The following is a 27,396-nucleotide window of genomic DNA, read 5'->3' as shown; positions in this document are numbered from 1 at the left end:
CAAACAAATCTTTGTATTAATTCAACAAGACTCAGCTGAGCAGATATCTAAATGCATTAGCATAGCATGTCTGTGAAAGAATAGAAATATTAATAGATTAGCTGTGTCTCTCTCATCCACATTTCTAATTCCTCACCTTTAGGGGATTTACTTATAGAATTTCCAGATAAACAGAACAAATGGGAGATAGATGATAGATAGACAAATAGATAGATAGATAGATAGATAGATAGATAGTTGATAGATAGATAGATGATAGATGTATATAGACAGAGATAGAGATATAGAAACAGATATATAGGAAGAGATTTATCATGAGTGATTTGCATATGTGATTATGGAGGCTAGGAAGTCCCACAGTCTGCCAACTGCAAGCTGGAGACCCAGGAAAGCCAGTGCTGTAGCTCTTATTCCAAATCTAAAGGACTGAGAACCAGAATGGCCAATGGTGTCAGTACCTGTCTGAATCCTAAGGCTCCAGAACCAGGGCGACAGAACCTTGATGTCCAAGGGCAGGAAAAGACGGGTGTCCTAGCTCAAGCAGAGAGCAAATTTTCCCTTCCTCCACCTTTTTGTTCTCTTCAGGCCCTCGATGTATTGGATGAAGCCCACTTGCATTGGTGAAGAAAATTTCCTTTACTCAGCCTACCGATTCAAATGCTGATCTGTTCTGGAAACACTCCCAAAGACACACTCAGAAATAATATTTTACTAGTTATCTGGTTATCCCTTAACCTAGTCAAGTTGACACATAAAATGAACCATCATAGGGGCAATGTTTGTATTTATCCTGCTTGAGTTTCCTGAGCTTCTTAAATTTGTAGTGGATGTCTTTCATCCATTTTGAAGGCTCTCAGCTGTTATGTCTTTATTTCTTCTGCCGCATTTTCACTCTCTTTTTCTTTTTTGGCAAGCCAGTTGTGCACTAGGCCATATCTTGTTCTACCATAGATCTCCAATTCTTTCTTTTTCTTTTTTAGCCTTTTTTTAAAAACTGTTTTTCAGTACAGACTTTTTTTGTTATTATTAATTCAAGTTCATTTTTTCCACTGTTCAGTACATTAATTTTTAGAATTCATCAGCGACTTCTTTATTTATGATGTATTTTAATTTAACATTTTTTTCCATTTTATTCTTTTTATTGGTTTCTTTGTCTCTGATAATTTCCCCATAACATAATACACATTGCTCACAATTTTAAGTATGTACTTGGGCATTTTTATTATAATTACTTTAGAGTCACTTTCAGAAAACATCAGTAGCAGGGAAATCTAGTTTCTGCTTCTGCTGATAGTTTCTTTTATGACGATGTGTCATATGTTCTTATTTATTCCTGTGTATTGTGATACTAGTGTAATATTGTTAATCTTTTAAAATGACATACCCTTTCTTGAGCCAGACTGAGTGGGGAGCTGAATCAATCTGATCAGTAGATGAGCAAGATCTGGATTTTTTGAATGTTTAATTTGATTCAGTTTACTAATAGGTTCAATTTTTCTTTGCGGTACGTGGGCCTCTCACTGTTGTGGCCTCTCCCGTTGCAGAGCACAGGCTCTGGACGCGCAGGCTCAGCGGCCATGGCTCACGGGCCCAGCCGCTCCGCGGCATGTGGGATCTTCCCAGACCGGGGCACGAACCTGTGTCCCCTGCATCGGCAGGCAGACTCTCAACCACTGCGCCACCAGGAAAGCCCAGGTTCAAATATTTTTAACCATAAGGTCAGAACTTTTCCTTCTTTGGGAGATATGAGGAAAGATGAGATTCTATAGATCTTTCTGTGCTTTACAGCTGAGGCTCGATTTTTGGCACTGTAATTCTCTTTATGCTCTATACCCTACTGTCAGCTTTCTGTTCAGTGTGAAATTCTTCTTTCTCTTTAGTCTTGACTATCCTTTCTGTGCCTAGAGAGATCTTTTTGAAGGATTTGTGTAAGAGGGGTTTCTCTCAGAATTTTGTCATCTCCCTCTTACCTCCATCTACAGTAGATTTTCCTATTTTCAATGCTCTATCAATAATGAGAAGAGCCATAGGTCTCTACTCTCTTATTAAATGTGGATCACTTTCCATAAAGTATTTCACTTATTTTTTTTTTTTTTTTTTTTGCATATTAGTTCTCTGATGATTTCAGGGAAGCTAGGATATTTAAGCAGGTCTGGCTTGTTGGGCTGTTTATGTGAAAGCTACAATCTGTTGCAACTATCTAGAACACAAAAGAAACAGAGGTCTCTCTCTCTCTCACACACACATATGCACTTTTGTTGTTTTGCTGATAACAAATAATTAATTTATTAGCAAGACTTTCCATTCATTTATCAACAAGATGCTTTGTAGACCTATGGCTAAGAGACGATGTTAATATGCAGCCACTTACTCCTTTCTAGAACTGGTAAATAACCTAGTCGGAACATCTTCAAAAAAGGAAATTCCATGTTATTTTAGGTAAAGTTATTCAATGTTGAACCATCACTGCAGTCTGGCATTTCCTCTTGTGTGATCTTTATTCTGTTATTTAAGGTGTTTTAATTTATACTTAAATTTTTCCATGTTCTTAAATATGATTATTAGGTTTATCTTAAGAATATGCTCTTTAGAATAGCTTTCTCAAGTGATTTGCTAATATCTTTAGGTGTTCTTTAGGTATTAATTTTTTGTCCATCTCATTTTAACTATAATAGAGTTTGCCATGATTTTACTGCAACCTATTTCTTGCTTGGTCTCCAACAAGAAAAAGAAACAGGAGAAGAACAAGTGAGCTGTCATGTTTCTCAAAAATCTTATATTAAGCCTCACTATCATTTATTTTTTATCATTTTAATCTTTAAGAAAACAAATATTAACATGTCTTAAATACCCATCAAGTGTCAAATCTAGAATCCATTAGCAAACATAACAGATATGAACATGTGCATGTATGAGAGTGACTGTAAAAATACAGCCCAATTTTCCCCCAACCCTTCAGTTGGTCTCATGAGCTTCCCTTTTCTGAAGTTGCCAGAATGACCCCAAATTTTCTTTTATTTGTTTATAAAAAATGTTAGATCCATTTTAGTCATCATCCTTCATCCTATTATATTCTCATAGTAACTCTTCATTAAGAAAAACATTTGGAACTGGTTGGCTTTAGTTTGGAAAATCCTAGATTTGTTATTGTTTTCCTTGACATGGTTTAAATAGAACTTTGTTTTACACTCTGCAACATGCTGAGGAAGAGTCTATAAAGTACTGAAATATTCATGTTTGTGATCCATTGTAGTCATTCCCTAGTGCCTTCTGGGTTTTGCAAGAATGAAACAAAGAGGAGTTATATAAGTATCAGCAGTATCGCGGCCTTTCAAAATAAACTTTACAAATGAAATGTTTGGGAACAGTTTGTGTTTGTCAGAGATAAACTACTGAAACTAAGCAAACTTGGTAATTTATTAGAGTTTGCAGAACACATAGACAAAGAGCAGGTTATTATTTTAATAGTTGTACCTAGGTAACTCAGATAAATATTGAGATACAATGCTTGGGAAAATTATTTCTACTTGTAAAATTAGAGAAACATAAATGATTGTACATATTCAAGGACCATATTGTAACACAATAAAAATTAACATGAAAATTATGACATTTGGATTTTATTATCTCCTTTTAATTACTATGCATGATAATAAAGTTATTAGGTCTATAGTCATTAAATATATTTTATGTCAAAGAGATTAATAAAACAGTGTCAAGTTGGGGTGTGATGTCACAAAGACAGCAAAATAAGAGGACCCCAGCCTCCATTCCCCCATGGTTATCAATTACTAGGCAACTATTCATGAACAAAAATTGCTTTGGGAGAGCTCATGAGTCTATGTAATAGACTTCGACAAGATAGTGGAAAAAGAAAACACTAAGAATAATCACACACAAAAAGAAGGAAGAACAGCCTCATTTTTCCTGCATTACCCCACCCCCAGCAATACCAAAAGGGAGCTCACCTGCTAGAATAGTTCCCCTCCCTGGGAAAGGGAGAATGAGATGAGAGACCAGCTTCTCCAACCTTTCAGAGCACCCTCAAAGGACCTGCTTTGGTCTCAGCCCTCCCAGAGACCAGCAAAGCTGAGACAAGTAGAGGCACCTAGGAACAAGGAAGAAGAGCAGCCGCCTTATAACAGGAGGAACTGTGGTTTCCAGTAAGCTACTCTGCAGAGGACCCCAGCAGCTATTGCCACGGAAGAAATCAAGGACCACCACAGCTGCCTCGGACTCCTTGCAGATTTCATCAGTTTTTACCCCACAGGTATTTGTGTTGGCAGATGCCAGCCACCTGGGTCCCCAGCCCTGCTTTGTTTTCTCCGCCCTCACTAGAGCCTGGGATCCATGTGGCAGCCAACCCTGGCCTCAGTGGCTGCATGAGTGCAAGATGCTAGCCTGGACCCCTGCAGTTATCCCTCACTACCAGGGAAACGCTTGAGATTAGCCCTTCCAGTTGTGCACTTGCATGCTGCTGACCTGACCTCATTGGCCTCTACTGCCATGTGTGTGACCTTAGTGAGATCCTGCAGCCACAAAAGTGCACACCAATAGCCAATGCCTCCATAGCTGCTTGTGGGCCCAGATTCAGCCCTATCTCTAGTCCCTGGGTTGCACCATTGAGCTCAACTAGCTAGGGACCCTCCTGGCAAGGGCTGAGGCCAACAGCAGGCACACTGATGGCTGCGGGGTGCCTGCTGTAGGTATATATTACCACAGATGCTGGGTCTCCCCACAGGCCCAGGACAGTGGAGGCTGGTATCTGGAATCAGGCCAGGTGTGAGCAGATGCACAACTGGAGGGGCTAATTGCAGGTGGGCATGGTGGTGCAGGTCAGTGATGGGAGCCGGGGCTGGGTCTGGGTCCACAAGCAGCTGAGCATGCCCAGCCTCTTGGTGCACACATCTGTGGCTGCAGGGTCTCCCTGCAAGCTGTACACATGGCCGTGGAGACAAGGCATGTATATATATTTTACTATCATATCCTTGTAGCTCAAACTACAACCTGGCACAGAATAGACAGAATAATTGTTAAAAATTAATAATCAAACATTTAGATATATTATTTTTGTTTTACAGAAAAAAAATTAAAATCCCATCCAAGCTAGTAAAGGATGAGATGTAAAGCACAAATTTAGAATTTACAGTTCTCTTATTCCTGTTTTGAAAATAAAATGTAAGAAAACCATAAATGAAGTCCTTTACTTAACAATGAGTCATCTTTTAAATTTGCTGTTAGTATAATTCAATAAACTGGTAATGTAGCAGAGATAATTTCTTCTAATATGTAAGAAGCTAAATTTTCAAATAACTTAAATGATCAATCCTTCTCTAAACAATTTAATAACACAAGAATATGACATAAAACATCCAACCTTCTTTAAGAGTAGATCTGATTGCATTTTCAGAAATTACAAAAATTTGCTTCAATGCCTGAATACATTTAACATATGTGCTTTGTTTGGAAGCTAAGTTAATTTAATAATAACATTTACGAGTGTAGTATTAGAGAAACATACAATCTTGTTTTCTCTGATCTATCCACAAAATAACTGCCTTAGATACTAACCTAAATGATTCCTCAATAAACTTTATGTATTTAAGTACATCCCTGCAAAACGCTCCGATTTCTCCACTTAAATATTTCCAGAGCACCAGGCCAGCAAAGACTATCAGCATCTGGAGACAGCATTTTCAGACAGATTGGTACAAGATGAAATTAGTAGGAGATGAAAAAAGGAGAAGGATTTAAACTTGGGACTCAGGATGGTTAAATGACTTACCAATGACACCAGGAAATGAAAATCATCAGATTTGAGGCTTATGTTCTTTGTACTACATGATGAAGGAAGACTTGTACATAAATTCCTTTTTTTTCCCCCAAAGAATGAAATCTCCTTACTAAACTCTAAAAGATATCTCGGCCATGCCATCTCTGGGATAAATAGTAGAACAAAATCATTATGCACGTGTGTGTGTGTGTGTGTGTGTGTGTGTGTGTAGTATGCGTTTAAATATGTGTGCCTGTGTGTTGTGGTAAGTGTTTTGATGTGTTGATTCCAAAATAAATCATTTCTACGTGTATGTAGTGGCACTAGTAGTACCTGTGGTACCTTGTAGGATTGTTGTCCTGGACTCTTTACTCCCTCCGGCAAGGTAACTTTGCTGTGCCCTCCCTCTCTGGGCAGAGTATATTCACTCTGCCACATTGATGATGGTACTTACCAAGTGACTTGTATCCATCACCTATATGTGATACAGTGAGAGACACCTTGAGTAGAAGAGAAATACACATTCATTATTTCCTTTCTTTTCCTTCCCACCATCTCTTCCCTCTGTTCTTCACTTTTCATTTAATACCAAACATTACTTAACTTTTTCCCCATAACTGCACTCTTCTAGCATCTGGGAAGGACAAATGATTTATTCTAACCCTTTAGGGACTTACCATAGGTGAGGAGATGGGGTTACTGGTTGTGAAGAGAGAGAAGGAAAAGTTCCTAACTAATGCATTACATTACAGTGTAGGACACAGAGATTTAGTCAAAGTTCAAGAGGACCATTCAAAAAGAAACCATTACTTTCACTTTGTGAAGTAAAGAAGATCTTGAAGGTGATGAAAATTTGCACATTCATTACAATTTCTGTAACAGTAGTATCAAAAATGTGTATATAACATATTTTATTTTATTCTTCAAATATTTATTCATTTTAAATACACATTCCCTACCAGATATTGCTAGTGAACCTACAACAATAAAACAGGAAATTGAAAATCAGATCACTTAAATTTTCATTTGGTCCATTGTACTAGTCTCATTTGTCCTCTCCTCATATAAGACTGTCTATGAATATTTTCATGGTTGTTAATTCTATTATCCTTGAAGGTAACTTTAGAGTATGAAGGGTAAATTAATTGCTTTTAATGTTTATAAGGATGACAGTAGGGTATTCAGCTTGTGTCACTAACAGTTTTCTTGATTCAGCAACTACTTTAAAATAGTTTTCTAATATACTAGAGTGTTATAATTAACTGACAATTTATGCTTTCTAATCTGTAAAGACTAAGCAGAGATTAATAGTTGATATTTATCTACAAAATTACTAAATGAAAATAATGAGACATGCAGATAGATAATTTTTCTAAAGGAATTAAATATTTTATCAGCTTGTTTAAATATTTTATCAGCTTAAGTTGTATCAGAAGTTGACTGATTCTGTTGAGAAGCTCACCTGGTCATTTTAGAAACATGCTAATTCTACTCTTCTCCCTCTGAAGGGCAGAAGGTACTACCTAATGAATTTTCAGGAGTCAGGTCTCGGCTTCAGACCTTGCATTGTAAATCTTAAGACACGGACTGGAGCATCAAGCACAGTCACTCAAGTTTGGTGCAAGAGTGTTATTTGTACTTTTTAGCATTTCTTTGTTATGGTTCTTGAGGTAATTGTGAATATTTTACATTAAATTTTTAGGAAAAAAGATTGTCATCATGTTTTCTTAGTTTTATATTTACTCTCTGACAATTCTGTATAATTTTATTACTAAACATTGACAAGTAAATTTTCAGTAGGCTAAGGCATTTTACTCTGGACATTTTTAAAATTTAATTTTCTCTTGCTGATCAATTGTCTTTTCTCTAGCAGAATGCCCTTGAAATTATAAATCTGAACTTAATAAAATGAATTGCCTTTTGAATAGAATTAGTTTTTTTAAGTGAGCAAAAGATACATTTATATGTTCTTCCCTTCACCTTTACTCTGTTCAATCTACTTCAGAGTCTGTTTGCTATATTGCTAAAGTTTATTCCAAATGCATCTACCATCTCATATTAGCATCTACCAGTATAACCCAAACTTCCTAAACTTTGATGGATGCTTCCATTTGTTCTTCCTGTTTGCATTTCTGAGTTCCTAAAATATCAGTACTATTCTCCAAGCAGCCAAGGTTATCTTTCAAAAAAAAAAAAATACTCTCATTATCATAACCCTTCCTTGCACAAAATCCCCCAATAGTTTTCCTTTGCAATGAGAATAAAAAGCAAACATTTTTTCATGGCCTACAAGACCATCTGGTTCTTGCCTATTTCTCTGCTACCTTATACGACATTCCTTCTTCATCTCTACACCATATACATAGTAACTTCTCCTTCCTCTTTTAGTGTTTCAAGTTTATTTCTTTAAAGAGACCTCCTCTGACATCCCTGACTACAGTAACTGCCTCATAATTCTGCTTAGCTCACTGTCTTCATGAAATGTATCAACACTTATTTTATCTGGTTAATTTATTTACTAGTTTTAAAATTATATCTTCTCAATAGAAAGGGACCTTTTCTGTATTGTGTAGTGCTAAAATCCCAGTAAGTAAGACAATTCATGATATATGTTAGTCATTTAAATCACTTTTAAAGTCAATTTGTGGGATGAAAAGTGTATTAAATAATACAGTGCTACTTGCAATATATGTTGTTTTGTATGGCATCTGTAGAAATTGAAGCTTATTTTCTTAATATTATAAGACTCCCCCACCCCACCCCTCAAATAGCCTATGCCCTGACATAATCATCTCCCCTTGAGTGTGGGCAGGAACTGAGTTTATGATGGAACATGACATCCAGAGTTAGGTTATGCCCTATGACAATGGTGAAGGGATTTTCCAGATGTAATTAAGAAACCTAATCAGAAAAAAAAAAAAGAAAAAGAAACCTAATCAGTTGAATTTTAGTTAATAAAAAGAGCAGACTTTCCTGTTGAACCTGACCTAATAAGATGTATCCTTAAGGGAGGCTGGAAGCAGTAACAGAAGCCTTTTGGCCTTGTTGGTGATAAATGATTCAAGGACAGAGATTCACTCCATCTTGTTATTTCAACATAAACAAGGACATTGTCCTTTTACACATGTTCAAATTGTACTCATGATAACAGGAAGGCACCGGTTGAAGTTAGAGACTCTCTTTTTATTTGAAGATGACACAGAGGAGCAAAGAATAGAAAGTATTATCTAATCTAGTATCTTTGTAGATCCAATTAATAAGCTTTACATAGAATAATAAAGTTGATTTCATATGAAGTTTTATTCCCTCAGCCATGTATCACTATAAATAGCTGTGAATACAGAATATTCATTTTGTAAAGAGTAAAGTCACATTATTTTATGAGATGAACATTTGAGATGAATAAAAATCTTGCATTTTGGTAGAACAATTTTATTACATTAAAATGTTCTGTTTAGGTATTTGAATTAAAGTATCTAATTATAAAGTACTATGTATTCCACTTTATATTAAATTTAATATCATTCTTTTTCTAGACAGTGAGAAACCAAGGCTGTTAAATGTCAGTTATATTCCTTAGAATTTTTGCTTCACTTTTAATTTGTCATTTTTCAGATTTTATACAGAGCAGAAATCTTGTATAACCTTAGAAACTTTGAACAGTTACCTAATTAAGGTTCTTCAAACATGCTTTATAATTTTACAACCAAGCTTTCACTTCAGGAATGTTTAAGTGTTCATTCTTCTTACAAGTTATAGCCCAGAGAGTAAGACCATTATGCTTACACACAAAATATGTGATTTCCGATATAAGAGAAACTTGTTCAGTTTTTCTCTTTGTTGAAGTAATCTTCCTGATCCGTGAAAGTAAGGATAAAATAGTATAAAATTTGTGTTTTGGTCTTTTAAATTCTAATTTTTTTCCCTTAATATGTGGTTTTTGTTTTGTTTTGTTTTGGTAGACTGAGTCTGTACGAACTGCCATTTCAATCAAGTAAATTAACATTGGATTGTAATAACACAATGTATTTTTTCAGTTGAAAATGTATTAGAAAATAGTCTAGACCAGAAAGCTGGAAATGGGAGTCAAAGTAAGTTCTCCTTTAAGTACTATGTAAAAAAAATTAACCTTTCCCTGGATTTTCCAAAGTTTTGTTTTACAGTAACTCAGGAAAATCATGAGTATTTGAGACAATCCATTCTATTTATCTTGTATTTACACTTTAAGAATGTAATTTCTAATTAAACAAACATTAAGAATAGTGTTCTAAAATGTTCCATGAATTTAACAGTGTTTAACTTGCCTCTGATCCCACCATTATTCACTTAAGAATGGTCGTTTGATGGACTTGTCAGGTCACTGAAAGTGCATCTCTTACTAACCCACTGAACTGAGATTTAAACATAAAATATAAAGTATATATCTATATATTATATATGTGTATGTAATACATATATATATATGATTGCCTCTTACTCAAGAGAATACTAGAGCTTATATTACAAACCTTATTTTTGTAATAGTTTTGGTCTTTTTGAGATTATTATAAGGGGAGATTATTTTCAGAACATCTCACTATATAAATAAGCTTTTTAACTCTTCTATTGGATTATAGTTATCACAAAAGAGTTATAAGGTTCAGCATTATTTTTCTCATCATTAAGTTACCTTGTAGAACATTAAACTCAAAAGAGTATTAGAGTTTCCCACAGTTTTAGACTAAGTAGGAGGTAGAATTTTAATTGAATCTCAGATTTTCTGTTACCAATTTCTGTTTGAATAATTAGACTGATATAACTGCTGCTCTACAAACAGGAAGACAGAAACCTCTTGTAGGAAACAGAGGAACATAGGCAATATATCTTGCAAAACGTTTGTGGGTAAGGTTTGCAAAAAAAGGTTTGGGGTGAGAAGAATAACTAAAATATTCTGTTTACTGATACAAGGACAGAGGATGCAGATTATTCATAAGGAATGCTAGCTTCAGAAACTTTTCATTTCGAATCTATTAAAAATCAGTTGCTCAGGAAGAGGATTTTTTAAAATATGTGGTTTGTGCTTGGGATAATCAATTTCTCATACTCTGAAACAATAGCTGCATTGCATTCATTTAGAATAAAGTTTATTCCTTAAACTTGTCTCTTCATCTTCTGGCTATAATTCTTTCCAGAGGGCACTCCTGCGGACTGTTCAAATAGTACACAATCTTCTCCACCGCACCTTCTATCTATGAATCTAAAACTGGGAGGCAATACTCTGTGTTCCTCATTGCTGTTTTTTAAATGAAGTTCCATTCCTCTTTTCTAGAAATCTCCATCTTTTAATCACACATCTTCAGACACCCCCAGATCTCTCATTGGAATTCTCTGCTGACAACCATAGTGTACCTCATCTTAAAAACTTTATTTCCTACTCATTTCCATTGTCTCCAACACAACTCATTTTAGAATTGCTGGTGATTTTATCATCTACTAATTGACCCTCACAACAGCTGTCCCTCTCAGTTTCTTGACCTCTCATTACTGATGTAGTTGTTGCTTTGCAGCCTCCTCCTAGCTTCTGGGTATAACCTGAAACTGAGTTCCCCAGTACAGGGAGGGCAGGAAAAGACTGAAGAAAAAGGCAAACCACTCCAGATTGGTAGGTGGCAGGTTTAATAAGCAAGGGAATTTACTTAAGAGGCTTGTCCTCAGTGACTGCAAGAGAAGCAGATTCCATACCCTGACCCCAGAATCTTAAAAAAGTTTATATAGAGGCCTTAAATGAGTTCAGTCATGTACCTAGTCCAGGTAGCTTCAATACAACATTTCTATTCAAGGCTGTCTCCCTGGGGCAATTTCTGGGAGCAGGAAAGACAAGTGGAATGCACATTCCAAGGATGGGCTTGGTGAGGGTGGGGAAATTCCAATTACCTGGTTCTGACTTGTGGTCAAGCCTTTTTGAAGGCCTCCTCCAACTGTGGTCTACCACCTACCTCAACCTTGCACTCCTGAAACCGAATCCTTACAAATAATTATATCACCTCAACGGTTTCAACTTTATGTATCTTACTCTCCACCTATAATCCCCTACATTTAGGGTTCATTCCCCCTATGACCCTGAAAATTCTCATACCCCGCCTGAACTAGTATGCTATAGATCCTACCACTTTTACCTCATCACTTGGATATATCCACTTTCCTAATTTCCCAGTTAAATTTTTGCACTGACTTATCATTTGCCTACATCTCCAACCGACTTAAATCACTCTATCCCTTATTATAATTATTTTGCATTATCATGTCTAGCTAATTAGCTCTTCATCATAGTGCCTCTCAATAGCGTCTTTTCCTGGGTAGTTGAGTAAAGCCGGAGGAAAAACAAGCTGACTGATCTCATTCTATATTTGTATCACTAACTTTAGCAGTAGAGTTCTTATGGTGACTAGCAATCATATTTTTCTCTCCTTATCTACTCACTATTAACTCTCTCTACGATTTTTTTCAAGCCGCCTTCTCTCTCTCTTCCAGTAACTTTCCTCTATTCTCACTCTTGGGTGATGGTATTGACATTCTAAATTGGGCTTAAAATATCATAAAATTTACCATCTTCACCATTTTGCAGTGTACAGTTCAGAAGTGTTAAATATATTTACATTGTTGTAAAACAGATCTCCAGAACCTTTGACTTTGACATTATTCAGAAAGAGAAATAATTAGAAGTGAACACCCACCAGTGCCTCGGTGCAGACCAGCACATTTTTCAACATGCTTGCATTGACCACATGCTTAATTTGGTCACTCTGCATGAGATACCCAAACTCATGAAAAAGCTAACACTTTCACAAGTGTAGTATGCCTATCCCCACTATCTTATTCAAGAGCATTAGAGCAGCGCTTTTCTTCTCTTGCTTCCTCTCTACTTGACCATGCCCATCAATAGACATGCTTTCTGCCATCTTAAATACAACTTTCTTAACCATACTTCCCCTCTCCAGCTACTATTTTATTTTTCTTCTCCTATTAAAAGCAAACAAACAAACAAACAAAACCTCCTAGAAGGAATGTATATTATATGCCTCCAATTTGTTTCTTCTCATTATCTCTTAATGTAATATCAGTAGTTTTTCTTCTACCACTATTCAGAAACCATTTTTGCAATACCACCTATGTTGCTAAATGTGAAGTTAATTTTTTAGTCTCTACCTCAATTAACTAGGTACTTCAAATTTCCCAGACCACTTAACACTGGATGCCTTGGGGCTCATTCCTGTTATATCACCTCTGAACTTCAGATACATATCTATCTACTTAGTTGACATTTATTTTAGGATATCCAATAAATATACAATGCATCAGTAGTTCATTCCTTTTTATTGCTAAATAATATTCCATTGTATGATATAGCACAGTTGTCTATCCATTTACCAATTAATTGGAAATTTAGGTTTTTTCTAAATTTTTGGCTGCTTTGAATAATGCTCCTATGAACATCCATGTACAAGACTTTTTGTGAACCTATGTTTTCATTCCTCTTAGGTTTATATCTATAATTGGAATTTCTGGGCTATTTGGTAGTTTTATGTTTGATTCTTTAAGAAACAACCTTTTGCAAAGTGGCTGAACCATTTTACTTTCCTACCAGCAATGGATTTGGGTTCCTGTTTCTTTATATCCTCACCATCATTTGTTTTTATTTATTATAGCCATTCTGGTAGGTAAAAAATTACATCTTATTATAGTTTTGATTTGCATTTCCCTATTGAATATTATTTTTTCATGTCCTCATTAACAATTTGTATACCTTCATCTGTGAAATATCTCATCATATCTTTTTCCCATTTCTCATTTTGTGCTGTTTATCTTATTGATGTGTAAGAGACTTTTATTGGATGTGTGTTTACTATTATTGTATCACAGTCTATTTTATTTGTTCATTTTTCATTTCACCTTCTCAGTGAGACCTTCCCTAGCCATAATATGTACAGTTGCAATCAGCCTACAACTGGCTATCACCATTTGCTTTCTTATTTTTTATTAATATTACATATCATCATCTAACATAATACAGGTTTTATTTATTTAATAATTTTGATGTCTTTGTCTCTTTATTAGAATGTAAAGTCTATGAAGAAAACATTTTTTAATCTATTTGTCACTGCTTTGTACTTAACACATTGTAGGCTCTCATTATAATTAATCATTCTAAGAAAAGGATGGTTGAAGAAATTCAAGCAAAATAAATGTCCTTAAAATAACTGTGCATCATTCCTTTTTTTTGTATTGTAAAATAATAATACCCTCAGGTTTTTACTGGAGGGGTGTGTATTTCCTTCTGAAAATCTAGCTATTGAGTATTATAACTAACACATATAATATCAAATTATGTTAATAATTGTGATGCATTCATAGAAATATAGAATTTAATGCAATGCATAAGGACATATTGTGTATCTGTAAAATAATTTTTCTGTCCAAATAATTTTATTATGATTTTGTTTTTTAAACTCTTTTCATAAACAGATAAAAATTGATCAGTATTCAGTAATGAACAAAACACCTATAACCTTTTGTCAAGCTTTAGAAAAATTAGTGTTATTGCCTTGTTCTTATCTTGCAGCTAGTTCTACAACTAAATCAATCTTGAGTTTGTTTTTAGCTTCCTGCCTACTTAGGTTTAGAACCAATCTATTATGAGCTGTCTGAGGTTCTTTTCTGGATCCTAAAGTAATCTCATTCCTAATGCTTTCATACAGTAACCACTTAATCTTCTTCATAGAGTGGGCAGAATAACCTTACACTTTACTTTTCTAATAAAATGTTTCTTGGCTAAGAATTTCAAGTAGGAGAAGAACTGGACTATCTCATTCAGGCACACATGAAGTACACACCCAGCTCATTCACAAATTAAACAGTTTTTGAATTGCTGGTTTTATTTAATGTGTATAAAAATCTATATTTTTAAAAGAAAAAAAGTGCAATATGTACTTGAAATTTAAAAAATACACTAAATGTTATTAAAAGTATATTAGGCACAGGAAAAAAAAATCTATATTTTTAAAATCTCTTTTTAACACAAATAAAAAAGAGAAATAATTCTCGCTTCCTCTGTGGAGAACTTAAGGAAAGTAAGTAGATTTTTAAAAATTGAATTCTTTCATTTTACTGATGATAAATATGAATAAGTCACTTAAATTTTATATATCAATTCCGGCACTTAAAAAATGGAGATGACAATAATATTTAACTAACCTATTATTGGGAACATGAATAATGTATGTTTGGTATATTATATATTCTAAACTATTGAGCAAATACATGTTATGCTTTTTAAAACACCTATTGGAAGATTTTGAAACACATAGTTTACTAAACATTTGTTTTCTCAATTCACAGTTGATATGAAATGATCATAAAGCTACACTGTTTTATGGAGACCATTTAGTTTTCCAATAGTAGTGTCTGGCATATATAATAGAGAAATGAGAGACAGAAAGAGAAAGACAGAGAGAAAGGGACTCTATTAAGTTACTTGATGATAATCAAAATATTTAAATGAAAGCAATATTTTATAATAAGTTTTTAAATTTATTCTTCTTTATCCTCACATTCTGTTTGGTCTTGGAATATATATTTTTTAAATTAGTGTTCTTAAATGTCATCATAAAGTGCAAGTTTACTAAATTCCTTATGATACCATGTTACCTTTGTCAAAAATATAGACACACACACACACACACAGAGGTATGATAAAATTGAGTTAAGTTTAAAGAGTTTAACATAAATTTGGATACAATATTTCAGAATTGTTTCTCTTTATTTAACCAAGTTACAAATATAATTTCTCCAGGTTGACATAGACAGATAAGATTAATAATATAAGATTTGATTCTAGAAAAAAAATCTAAATCTAATTAACCTGAGTATGTGATCTCTTTTCACTTAATTTACATTTTCCTTCATGTAATATATGTGTCCTAAATGCTTGAAACCACCTTATTCACTACAAATTTAACTAAAATACCCTACACATCATAAAGTTGAACTAACATTGTCTTTGAATTAGAGAAAAATAGTGTCATTTTCATAAATTTTTAGGCAAATAACATGCATTTCAGTATGGAAATGCAAATTTATTACCTTACAATTTAGTTTGCTTGCTAATTAACTTAAAATTACTTTTTTTCCCCTATGATATCATAGACATATTTTTGACACTATTTCCCTAGGCCCCTAAATTTATAGTTTGTTACATATTTTGTGGATAATATTTATTGAATAATTGAAATTTCTCAGAATAAGTTAAAGTATGGTGAGAAGATTTTTGATAGTATTTATTCAGAAGTTGAAAAGTCATCCAATTCATTTTCTTGAAACTGAACATTATAGTAAAAACTTTACAAGCAAATGTCTAGTAAAATTAAATCCAGAATTTTTTTCTTTCATTTTTAAAATTTTAGATTTCTTTTTTATTGAGTGACATCTATTTTGTTTTCTTTTTTTCACTGGAGTATAGTTGCTTTACAATATTGTGTTAGTTTATACTGTACAGCAAAATGAATCAGCTATACATATACTTATATCCCCTCTTTTTTGGATTTCCTTCTCGTTTAGGTCACCACAGAGCACTGAGTAGAGTTCCCTGTGCTATACAGTAGGTTCTCATTAGTTATTTTTTTTATACATAGTATCAGTAGTGTATATATGTTAATCCCAATCTCCCAATTCATCCCAACCTGTCCCCCTGCTTCCCCCTTGGTATCCATGTTTGTTCTGTACATCTGTGTCTCTATTTCTGCTTTGTAAATAAGATAGTCTATACCAATTTTTTCAGATTCCACATATATGAGTTAATATACGATATTTGTTTTTCTCTTTCTGACTTACTTCACTCTGTATGACATTTATTGATATAACATTATATAAGTTTCATGTTGTACATTATATGTCTACTTCTGTGTGCCCTACAACGTGCCCGCCACCAAAAATTTAGTTTCCATCCATCATTACAGTTGATCCCCTTCATTCATTTCACCCTCTCCAACCCCTTCAATTCTCTGTTCTCTGTTTCTACATATATTTTAAACCCAGAGAGCAGTTTATAACTGTTCTGAGAAGTATGCTATTATACATTTAAGGGTGTTGTTCTGTAAGTTGGCATTTTAAAAAGCATAAAATACAATGCTTTTTCTTTAAAGAATTTACATTAGCCCTAAAGAAAATCTTGTTTTGTGAGATTAGCTAATGTGGTTTTCACTCAGTAATACATCCCCCCAATTAAAACTGTTGAACAAGATTTCTTAAACAGTGAAAATACATAATACCTTATAGTCACTGTAATGCTAAAAGTATTTGCACAATTCTCTCATTCTCATGAATGTTTGTCCACTTTTCTAACATATATATTTGATGTGTTTTTCAAAAACATCTATGTCAGAAAACATTTCAAAGTATATTTTAAAATATTTACATACATCATATACCTAGCATAAACAATAAAACCCAAATGTTAATTCTTATAAATCATACTACTAATGATTCACTCAATTTATTCTAATAATTTCTCAAAAAAGATAGTTTTTAATATTTTATATTAAGTAAAATACTTTATTATGCTAATAGCATAAAATTATTTTATTACAAAAACATTTAAAAAATAGACTGATTTTTATTCATAGAAAATTTCCAAAATATATAATTCTATTGATAAGATTATGTTAAAAGTAGAAAATGACCTGTTATGAATAGAAAGACACAGGACTAATTTCCATTTGGAAATGACTTGAGATCATCTTTAGAGGGCAGCACCTAACTAGGGAAAGAGGTATTTCAGGTCTAAGCAGGAATTTGAGTGCATATTATAATGGCTAAAACTGGCAGTTAAAAGTTGATTGTCCATTAAACTATCACTTATTCACAATTCAAATATAAAAAGAAGCTAAACAACAGCATCTAATAGTAACCTAAATTTGTAATGCAGTTGCAAAATACACTTTATTGAACATCACCAGCGGTTAAAAGCATATATATTTTGTCAATTAACATTGAAGCACATGGAGCAAATTTTCTTTATTCCTAGCATGGTAATACATAGCAACAGTAATTCATGCATTAACAACCATGTTTTATGAAAAAAAGAGAGTAGGAATGTATTTCACATTTAATTTGGATGATAGCAAAAAAATTGAAAAAAAGATACAAATAGTGATGTAAAATGAATGAGGCTCTTCCTATATTACTTTATAGTTTTAATGAGGCTAGAATTTTAAAACATGGGTCAGAAAACTTTTGCTCCATGTTACTTGAATTTAAAAAAAAGAATAGTTAAGAATTATACAGTGAAATATTTTAATAATTACTTTATTAAGCATGCTCACATTAATGAAGCAATTGTTCCATCACTCCATGATTGTGTAATGGGAATATCATATCTGCACATAATCATTATTTCTGGAAATCCTTGATATGATAAAACAGTCTTCTGAACTTTTCTATACCCAATGACAATCCTTTTGTAAAGTTTTCAAACTGTAAAAGACAAACTAAGACACTTCAAGAATTGTATAAACTGGACTCTAATAATCTTAGTGCTTAACATTAGAGACTGGGTGTGTTATTACTTATTTATGTACAAATGAATCACTTACACATATAATTAACAAATAATTTACTATCTCACCAGTAGATTATCAAAACTACCATACAGAGCAGCCCCTCATCCATTTATCCATTCAACAAATATTTATTGAGCATGTACTCATGCTAAGCGTTCCTAGGAGCTGCCCAAGACTTCACAATATAGGCTCCTGTCTCATGAAACATTAAATTACCAGTCTTCTCATTTTACTTTTAGATAGGATGTGTGTGTGTCTCTGTGTGTGTGTGTAGTGACAAATGGGTACAGAGGCAATTGTTCTGACTGCCCCATCAAGAAAAAACCTTGTTTCTTTAGCACAATGTGAAAAATTTTACTCATATAATATTTTAACTAAGGTAGTAGAAAAAGCATTTTCTACAATATTCTGTGCTTATGCTGTTATCTGTAAAACCACTTAAAATAATTTTTATTTTAAAATGTGGCTAAATTTAAAAGATATAAATATGTCTACAGTATTCTAACCCTTAATCATACATTTTAATTGGCTGTAATAGCTTATTAAAAAAATGAAGACATATAATTAGCACAATAATTTTAAGGAAATCTATTAACTCACTTTTACTTTTATCCAGTTCTTTAATTTTAATTTAAAAATATATGGTTTTAAGGGCATTACTTATTAGTAGTTACAGCAACTAGCCTGGTTTAGAGATTTAAAAATCAGACATTATAGACTAATTATTACTGTTGTACAGATCTCTGCATTCAAATGAAGTTCCAGGCATGCATGTAAAACTAAGATGAAGATGAAAGGGAGTTTTATTAAGACATTTATCTCCATGAAAAAGGCAAAATCTTGGCCTTGTCAGTTCTCAAGTTTTTATTAAGTATCTATAAAATACAGATAAGCCTTTATGTTGTCAAAATATCAATTTTAATGGAATGCATGGAAGATCCAGGGTGAAGCTTAAATTTGAATAGCATGATATACTATGAAATTACTAAAAAAGAGCAGAGGTATGCTTCAAGTATATCTTATGCTGACCTTAGATAAATAGCCCCACAAATTATAAAGCAGCTATTTTTTTTGACATGAAAGAAACTTCAGTCAGAAAAGAGAATAACATGTTTTGTTTGTGCCTTAATATTAGTGTGCAAAGCCAATGTATTTCTTGTCATATTATTATTATTATTATATTGCTTTACTTACCTTGAATGACTTACCTGGTGATTAACTTTTGAGTTATTATTATTTTACATGTTATGTTTTAATTCCAAGGTTTTCAAGGACTTTAAATACCATAAAGTTGAAGTCTTATTAAACTTTCTTCAACTTTATGGTATTTAAAGTCCTTGAAAACCTTGGAATTAAAATATAACATGTAAAATAATTTTGACATTTCTTCATTTGGCCTCTGTTATGCTGAACAATATTTGCAGCTGTGTAAACCATATGTTCTCCAATATCTGTTGAAAGAAAGCTAGTATTTGCAACTTAAACCTGAAATGTTTACAGAAATTTTTGAACATTTCAATAGATGCATGAAGATTTTTATCTTACTTACTTGAAAACTATATTCAACAGAGTTGATTTCCCTCAGAATCTTCCCATGGTTTTGAAATTCTCATAAGCATGCCAACTTTCATTTCATTCACATCTTATGTGGCATCATATTAAACAAATCTTAAGGTCCCCTGATATTACTCTACTTCCTATTTTCTCATTGTCTTCTACTGATGACAGATATTGGCTACAGAAACTGTGGTTGCATAATGTGGTTAGGACGCTGTCCATGGGCCTCTTTATTGTTTAGGCAAAATATGTACATGGGAGGTTTAGACAGTTCCATTATGGGCAGAATGGCTCAATCTTTATGTTTGGGCACTTCATTCTCTTCCACAAAGCCCCGCAAGGCAAAAGTTTTTCTAATGTTTTAATTGGCTTACCATATAAAAATTAATTGTATCAACCTGTGAACTGAACTCTCAGCACCATATGTTCCTTTGGAAGATAGTCTCTGATAATTTTATTTATTACCCTCATTAAGTGATCCGATAAACTTCATACAATCATGATCTGTCATTGCAGATAACATTTATTATGAAAGTATACAGACAGAGGGTGTCCTCACATCATTTAAACAGGCCATGTTATGTTTCAAATTGATACATAAAACCATGAACTGTGTCACCTGGTGGCTGTCCACTGACCAACAAAATCTGTTCTCAAATTTGTTAATTTCTCCGTTGCTGATGCCCTGAAGACTGTTTCTAGTTGCATCCACTTTTTGGCTCATTTAATTTTATTTGTTCTCATGATTTCAATGATCTTAATTGCCATCCTTAGATCATTGCCTTATTTGCTGGCACCTTTATTTTAAACGGTCCATATCTGAAGCTAGTGCTTTTTCTTTTACTTTACCCTGAAGCACTTCACTAACAGTGTTGCTGAAGCAGAAGCCACTAGGAATGAGCTAATATTCTATAAACTCTAGTGTGATAACAACCAGGGTCATACTCATGTGGTGAGCACCTATTGCTATGCGCTTACTCCAGATCAGGAAAAGTCGGTTTGGCAGACAAGACAAGAGCCCAAGTGGCTCATTGCTGGCAGTATTATTGCTGCTTACATACATTCCTGGCCTTCTTTCTTTGGTTTCTATGTTACCACATATGTCTCCTATTCCTGCATGTTTTAACAGTATTTTTCATTGCCATCCTCCTTAAACCAATCTTGAAAATTTACAGTTTCTCTAGATTCAACCTTAGTGTCTCTTTATCTAGACAATCCTAACTATCCCATATCTTTAAATTCCATCTGTAATTCTCCAGTTGAAAAATATCAATGCTAAACAGGGAGATCAGCTCGGTGCTTTGTGACCACTTAGAGGGGTGAGATAGGGAGGGTGGGAGGGAGACGCAAGAGGGAGGGAATACGGGGATATATGTGTACGTATAGCTGATTCACTTTGTTATAGAGCAGAAACTAACACACCATTGTAAAGCAATTATACTCCAATAAAGATGTTAAACAAAAAGAAAAATATCAATGCTAATTCCAGTTATTTTTCTGATTCCAAATCAAGATGGCAACTAACACTTCATAGCTTCTTTTGGTATCTTGAAATCAATTCAGACCCAGTCTAAACTGAAGTTGTTTTTACCCAACTGAGTCCTTACTAAGAGTCCTCTATCTGTGAAAATGGCAGTATTATAACCAGAGACACTTATGCCACCCTTATATCCAGTAAATCACCAATTTCTCTCAACTTTTTCCTTTTATCCATACATGTCTATATATTCCCATTACCACTAGTTCAAGCTTTCATCATATTTTTTCCTACACTATTGCAATAACCCTCAAACTTATTTCAATATATCCATCTTTCTCAATGTCAATCAAGTTTTATAGAGCAGTCAATGTAATATTTTTTGGATAATAAGACAAAATTACCAATTCTCGTCTTTATAATACTCTCTAACAGATTGTTATTCTTAAGATAATTTTAAAAAAATCCTTAATATAGCCTAAAATTTCTGTATTATCTGGCTTCTGTCTATTCCTTAGGGATCATATCATTTCACTATAAAATCAGGGATACTCTAGCTGTTTTGAATTCCTGGTAAGCAGCAGACTCCCCCTGGATTCAATGCTTTTGCACTTATTATTTCCTCTACCTTGAATATTGCTCCATTTGTCCTTAACCCTAATACTAACCCTTACTCTTTATGGGTTCAGATTCAAAGTCACTTTGTCACCACTGTTTTCTCTGATATTTCCTGATACTATAAAAGGTCCATATTGTTTGCTCTTATTTCAAACTGTTTTCCCTCTTTTTGTTACCTATTAAATACCTATAATAAATTTTTTTAAATTATTGATTTCATACATCTACCCCCAATATACTTAAATTCTACCAAAAAAGCCAGCCTTATCAGTGTCAGTATATGACAATTTGTCAAGCAATGTTTAGAAAATGAATGAATAACTGGATTATTACTTTTGTAATAACAAGCATTTCTACTTTGATAGAATATTAATGTTACATAAAATTTTTACTCTAAGTTACATCTAGAGTGTTTATTTCTATTTGAAAGAGAATATTTAAATATCGGCAATTAATCATAATAATATTTCTTGTTTGAATTGCTGATGTTATAATGATAGGATGTGATGAGTACCTACATCATCCCAGGTTCAGGGATTCCTAAATTGAAGTTTAAGTGTAGGGATTGGCGTTTGGCCTTCAGAGGCTTAGGCTAAAGCTGAATACAGATCATTTGGTCAAATTCTGAGACTGAAGCTGAACATCAATGTTACAGTCCTTAATAAAAGTTACTACTATGCATTGTTATATAAGTGGAATGTCGATTAGTGTTGATAAGGAAGAATTAGGTTTTAGCTCAACTTTTTATGTTTGTTTGAATGTTTTATGATGTAATGTTAGTGTCATTAAAGTGAAAAAATATTATGCCGAACAAAAAAAGATTCTAGCAGAGTTTTATTAAAAAGGACTGAAATGTAAAAAATTAATGAATGAATTATTTTGTCTATTTCTTACAATTCTATATCAGATCTCAGTGAGGGCAATATAAAATCATACTTTGGCTGAGATTATTTATACAAATTTTTTACTGTAATTTCTACAATAATTTTATATACTACTTTGTGTAATTAGGAATGACATGGAGATCACTCATTAGCAAATCCTTATTTTTTTATTCTCATAGTGAAAGTTCAGATGTGAAAATAGATCACAAATTCAATTCGATTTTGAAAAATACAATCAAAGAATCTAGTTGATCTTTGATTTGTTGGGAATCAGTTTCTGTTTCTACTGGTATAAACTCCATGAGAATGGAGATTCTTTTTTCATATTCCCAGCACTTAGAATGGAGGATAGCATATGGTAAATACTGAATGAAAAGTTACTGAACAAATTACATGAATGTATTAATCATTAAAACATTTTAAATAAAGTATATTTAATATGGAATAGAGAAAATATACTTAGCATTTAGAGAGAAGTAGTAATTTGGCGTAAGATTTCTCTCTGCCAGCCCTTTTATTTAATTGCCCAGAGTTGACTTTTCTCCAGTACATTTGAGCGATTATTATTTTTTTAATTATTTATAATTTTAAATGAAACATAAATAACAAACTACTTGTAAATATTCGAAATTGTCATTGTTAAATTATTGCTATGCAAATACCAGGGAAGAAAAGCTGTGCAAATATCCACCTTTAGCTTCATATGTCAACAAGTACACATACACACTTCTAAAATACTATTACAATGTTAATGATGGAAAGTTTTACTTACAAAGTTTTTATTGTTCTATAGGAGAATTTTGAAACCTTTAAATCATTGATCACTGAGAACATCACCATGTAGCTTCAGTATGATTGCATAGAACACAGATACTAAGTTCAGAATACTTTTCATGCAAGGAGAAAAAGAAAAATCAGAGTTTTTAATAAAAACTTTAAAGTGCAATAAATTAAAAAATATACTTTTAGTCACAATTAAAAATATGTACATGTAACATTACTTTTATTTCAATTTTATTTATTGATGATTAATGAAATTAAATCCTTTTTTCTCACTGTGATTTCCTCTTACCTGTCTTTAACTGCTACTTTCCTTTCAATCTTACAGTGGAGGATAATTGAAATTATGTCTATGACTTGGAAACTGACCAGTATTCTGAAATGTGAGTTACCTTCTTAGTTTTAATTATCATCTTTTTGTATACGTAATGTATTACTTTGAATACTATAAAGCAGTGGCATAATGGAAAGGAGACATATTACCAAACTGACACAGTCTTCAAACCCCCAGGCATCGTCATTCATAAACTTTGAATGACAATGAGATAAGCCTATTTTCCTTTATAAAATGTAAAAACTGCATTAAAAAAAAAATTAAAGCGCCTCTAGCCAATTAGTTGTGTGCCTTTAACCCTTAGTATCATAATGGAACTGGAAAGAGAGCTTGTAGTAGTGTTTGGATGTCTCTGTAACTCCCCCCATTCATTTTTCTTAGTCCTCTCTCCATGTAAGTTTTATTCTACGAATATTTAAACAATAACTAAGGACAATTCTGTAGAATGTCCGTTTAAAAATAAAAATCACTTGCTTCTTAGCTGTTCCCTACTCACTTTGGAATAACTTCTGTTCTAATGACTGGAGAAATTTCTCTCAGTCTCCTAAATACTTTATCTGGTTCTAAAATCTCCAAGTTGAATAAGAAGACATTTTGGTCCAGCTACCAAATAGATATAAAAATATTCATTATAAAATTTATCCCTACTCCCTTTGTAATCAGGGAAGGAATATTGGAAGCTTGTATAAATAAGATGGTTAAATATTGGGATTTGTGAGGAGGAACTTGTGGACTCAGGTACAGGCTTATGAGAGATAAATATATATTGTCCCTGTTAGTACTTTCCAGTCCATATTAATTGATATTTATGCATGCTCAAATATTAGGTTGTTGTTTCTGGAATGTGTATGTATACCTGTAAAAAAACAAGGTAATTTACTTGAGAGTAACTGAGATGATATCTAATTATATTCCTGTCCAGCTTGAATGTTAAAATGTCATAATTATTTTTAAGATAAAAGAAAATTGAGAGAGTCATTACCATTTTGAAATAAGACCAGGACATAGATTTATAGCAGAGAAGAAAACCATGAAGTAGATGCAATCAATAGATGTCAAGCACAAGAGAGATTCTTGTGACACTTTAAGAAAATTAGTGACTTTTAGCTATAGACAAAAGGACTTATAAATGTAATCTAAAAGGTTTCTCATTTAATTGACAAAGAAAATCTAAAAGCCTGGAGTGAAATGAGTATTAGATCATGAATTGCAAAATGCCACAAGCTATCTTAAAAAAAATTTCTAATTCGTAAATATATCCTTCGTTAAACTGAAATCGAGTGCCTTTCCTAAAATATATTAGAGTTGTTTTAAAAACTTTCTTCAATAATAATTTATTCTATATAAATGTCAGAAAATGTCAGAAAATGATCACCTGTTCAATTCATGAGTATTTATCCTCATTATTACATACTTCAATTAAAGTATAAATACTAACTTACTGTTTTTTCCTCATTTTAAGCCTATTTAAATTTACCTACATTACACCAATTCTTTTAATCTTCAACTTTGCTCTCAAGTTATTAATTTCTAGTCTGGAAAGTTATAAGGTAACCATAAAATTAATACAAACTATTGAATATTAATTATTTTACCCTTTCTGTCTGAGCTTCAACCTCCTAATTTGGAAAACAAAATGAGACAGCAAAAAAAGGCAAAAATGAAAAATGTCCACCTCACCTAAACAAAGGCATGTGTCCCAAGTTAGACAATAATTTAATACTCTAAAATTTTAAATAATTAACAGAGTGAAGCCAGGGCCAAGAGGAAAATTATTGAAGATTATGTCTATATTACACTCTATCATCTATCTATCCATCTATCATCTATCTACCTATTTAGCCATCTATCTATCTATCTATCATCTATGAGGGAACAGTTCCTGTTACCTAAAACAGAAGCTGCACTAGATTCTGAACTATTTCTAAGACTTATCATCAGTTCCCAGGAAATGTACGCACTGCCTGGTAACTCACAAAAAGTTGTTTTTTGCTTAATCATGCATAGTTGGTTTTTGGTGCTTATAACTGAAGAACTCCAGTTAATAATTTTGGAAAAATTTGCCTTATTCATTGACTTGTTAATTTACTATATACTTATTGTGCTCTTTTTGTAACCTGGATTATTCCAAGATGTTTGAACTATGGCATGGACAAATCATTTTAAACAAAGATAAATGGGTATTTTTTAACATTTAGATAGGAATCTCAGAGCCTTGCGTACAGTTTTTTGTCTATATAGCTTTAAAAATAAGCCTATTTAATTAAAAAAATAATTGATTGTATGCTCTGACTGTGGGAAATCTATTTACATCTTGAAAATGTTGAAGATAATAGAATAAACCTTGATTCACTTTCCCTAAACAAAGAGGTGATAATGTTCAAGACAAGGTCTTAGCTATTATTCTAGTGTTGGGTTTTAAAATTACTATGAAGGCAGAGTTGTTATTGATTTAGTTCTAGATGCAAATGAGAATTCTATACCAACATATAATTTGAAAAGCGGAATATGACTTTTATAAAAACTGCATTCTTATGAATTTCAAGCCTCTCAAATGTTATTACTACTGTGTTTCATGTTTTTGATTTTCATAGATGAAGTCACCCTTTAACAGTACTGATGGCATTTTTAAATGTGGAGAAATAAAAATTTACCATATTGCATTTTGTCCTATATAAGTCCATATAATTTATATTTTCTTTTAATTACTTTAATTAAAGCTATAGAAAATATCTGTATTACCATGTAGTTGTATAGTGGTCAGTATTACACTCTAACAATATGTGCAATGTTCTATAATAGTGGTAAGTATTTTAATTAGTTTAGACATAATTTATTCTATATCTATGATGTTTCTCATCATTTCATTCTGTCAACTTTTATAATTATACCTGAATTTTAAACATAGCATTTAAAATCTGTATTTTTGTTCTCTCCTAAAGTAGCAATTTCATGCAAAATTGCTTTGTTTATGAGAACACAGCATATGCTTAGTTTTCTCCCAGGATGTTCTATAAATCTGATGAAGTTGGTAAGTAAAATTCCATTAGTACCACTACTCTAATTATAGTATTTATACTAACTTGTTTTGAACATATCGGATGATTAAACATATTTTTTCATATTATTTTATAATGATAAAATAATAACTTTTGTTCTAGAATATTAATTGCAGCCAAAAAATGTTGAAAAAAGTTAGATGAAACCTTGGGTTCCTATTTTATTGCTATCCTTAGTTAACATAATGTCTTGATTGTAATTTTGTCCTGGATCCAGGGGTGCCAGAAGTAGAAAGATGTTCTTCCCCTGGATTTTCAGCTACATCAAACAGTAAATTGTCATTTTCCTTAAGTCAGTTTTAGTTTTAGTCTGCCAATTGT

General features: G+C 32.7%; 1 pseudogene; it reads left to right on the top strand.

Moving 5' to 3' along the window:
- The first annotated feature begins 438 nt into the window (after positions 1-438).
- Positions 439-27,396, top strand: part of LOC125961993 (MOB kinase activator 1A-like) — a 67,832-nt pseudogene continuing 40,874 nt past the window's right edge.

Source organism: Orcinus orca, chromosome 18 (assembly GCF_937001465.1).
Source record: "Orcinus orca chromosome 18, mOrcOrc1.1, whole genome shotgun sequence".
Classification (NCBI taxonomy): Eukaryota; Metazoa; Chordata; class Mammalia; order Artiodactyla; family Delphinidae; genus Orcinus; species Orcinus orca.
The sequence above is the reverse complement of the archived record's forward strand: the minus strand, read 5'-3'. Positions and strand labels throughout refer to the sequence as shown.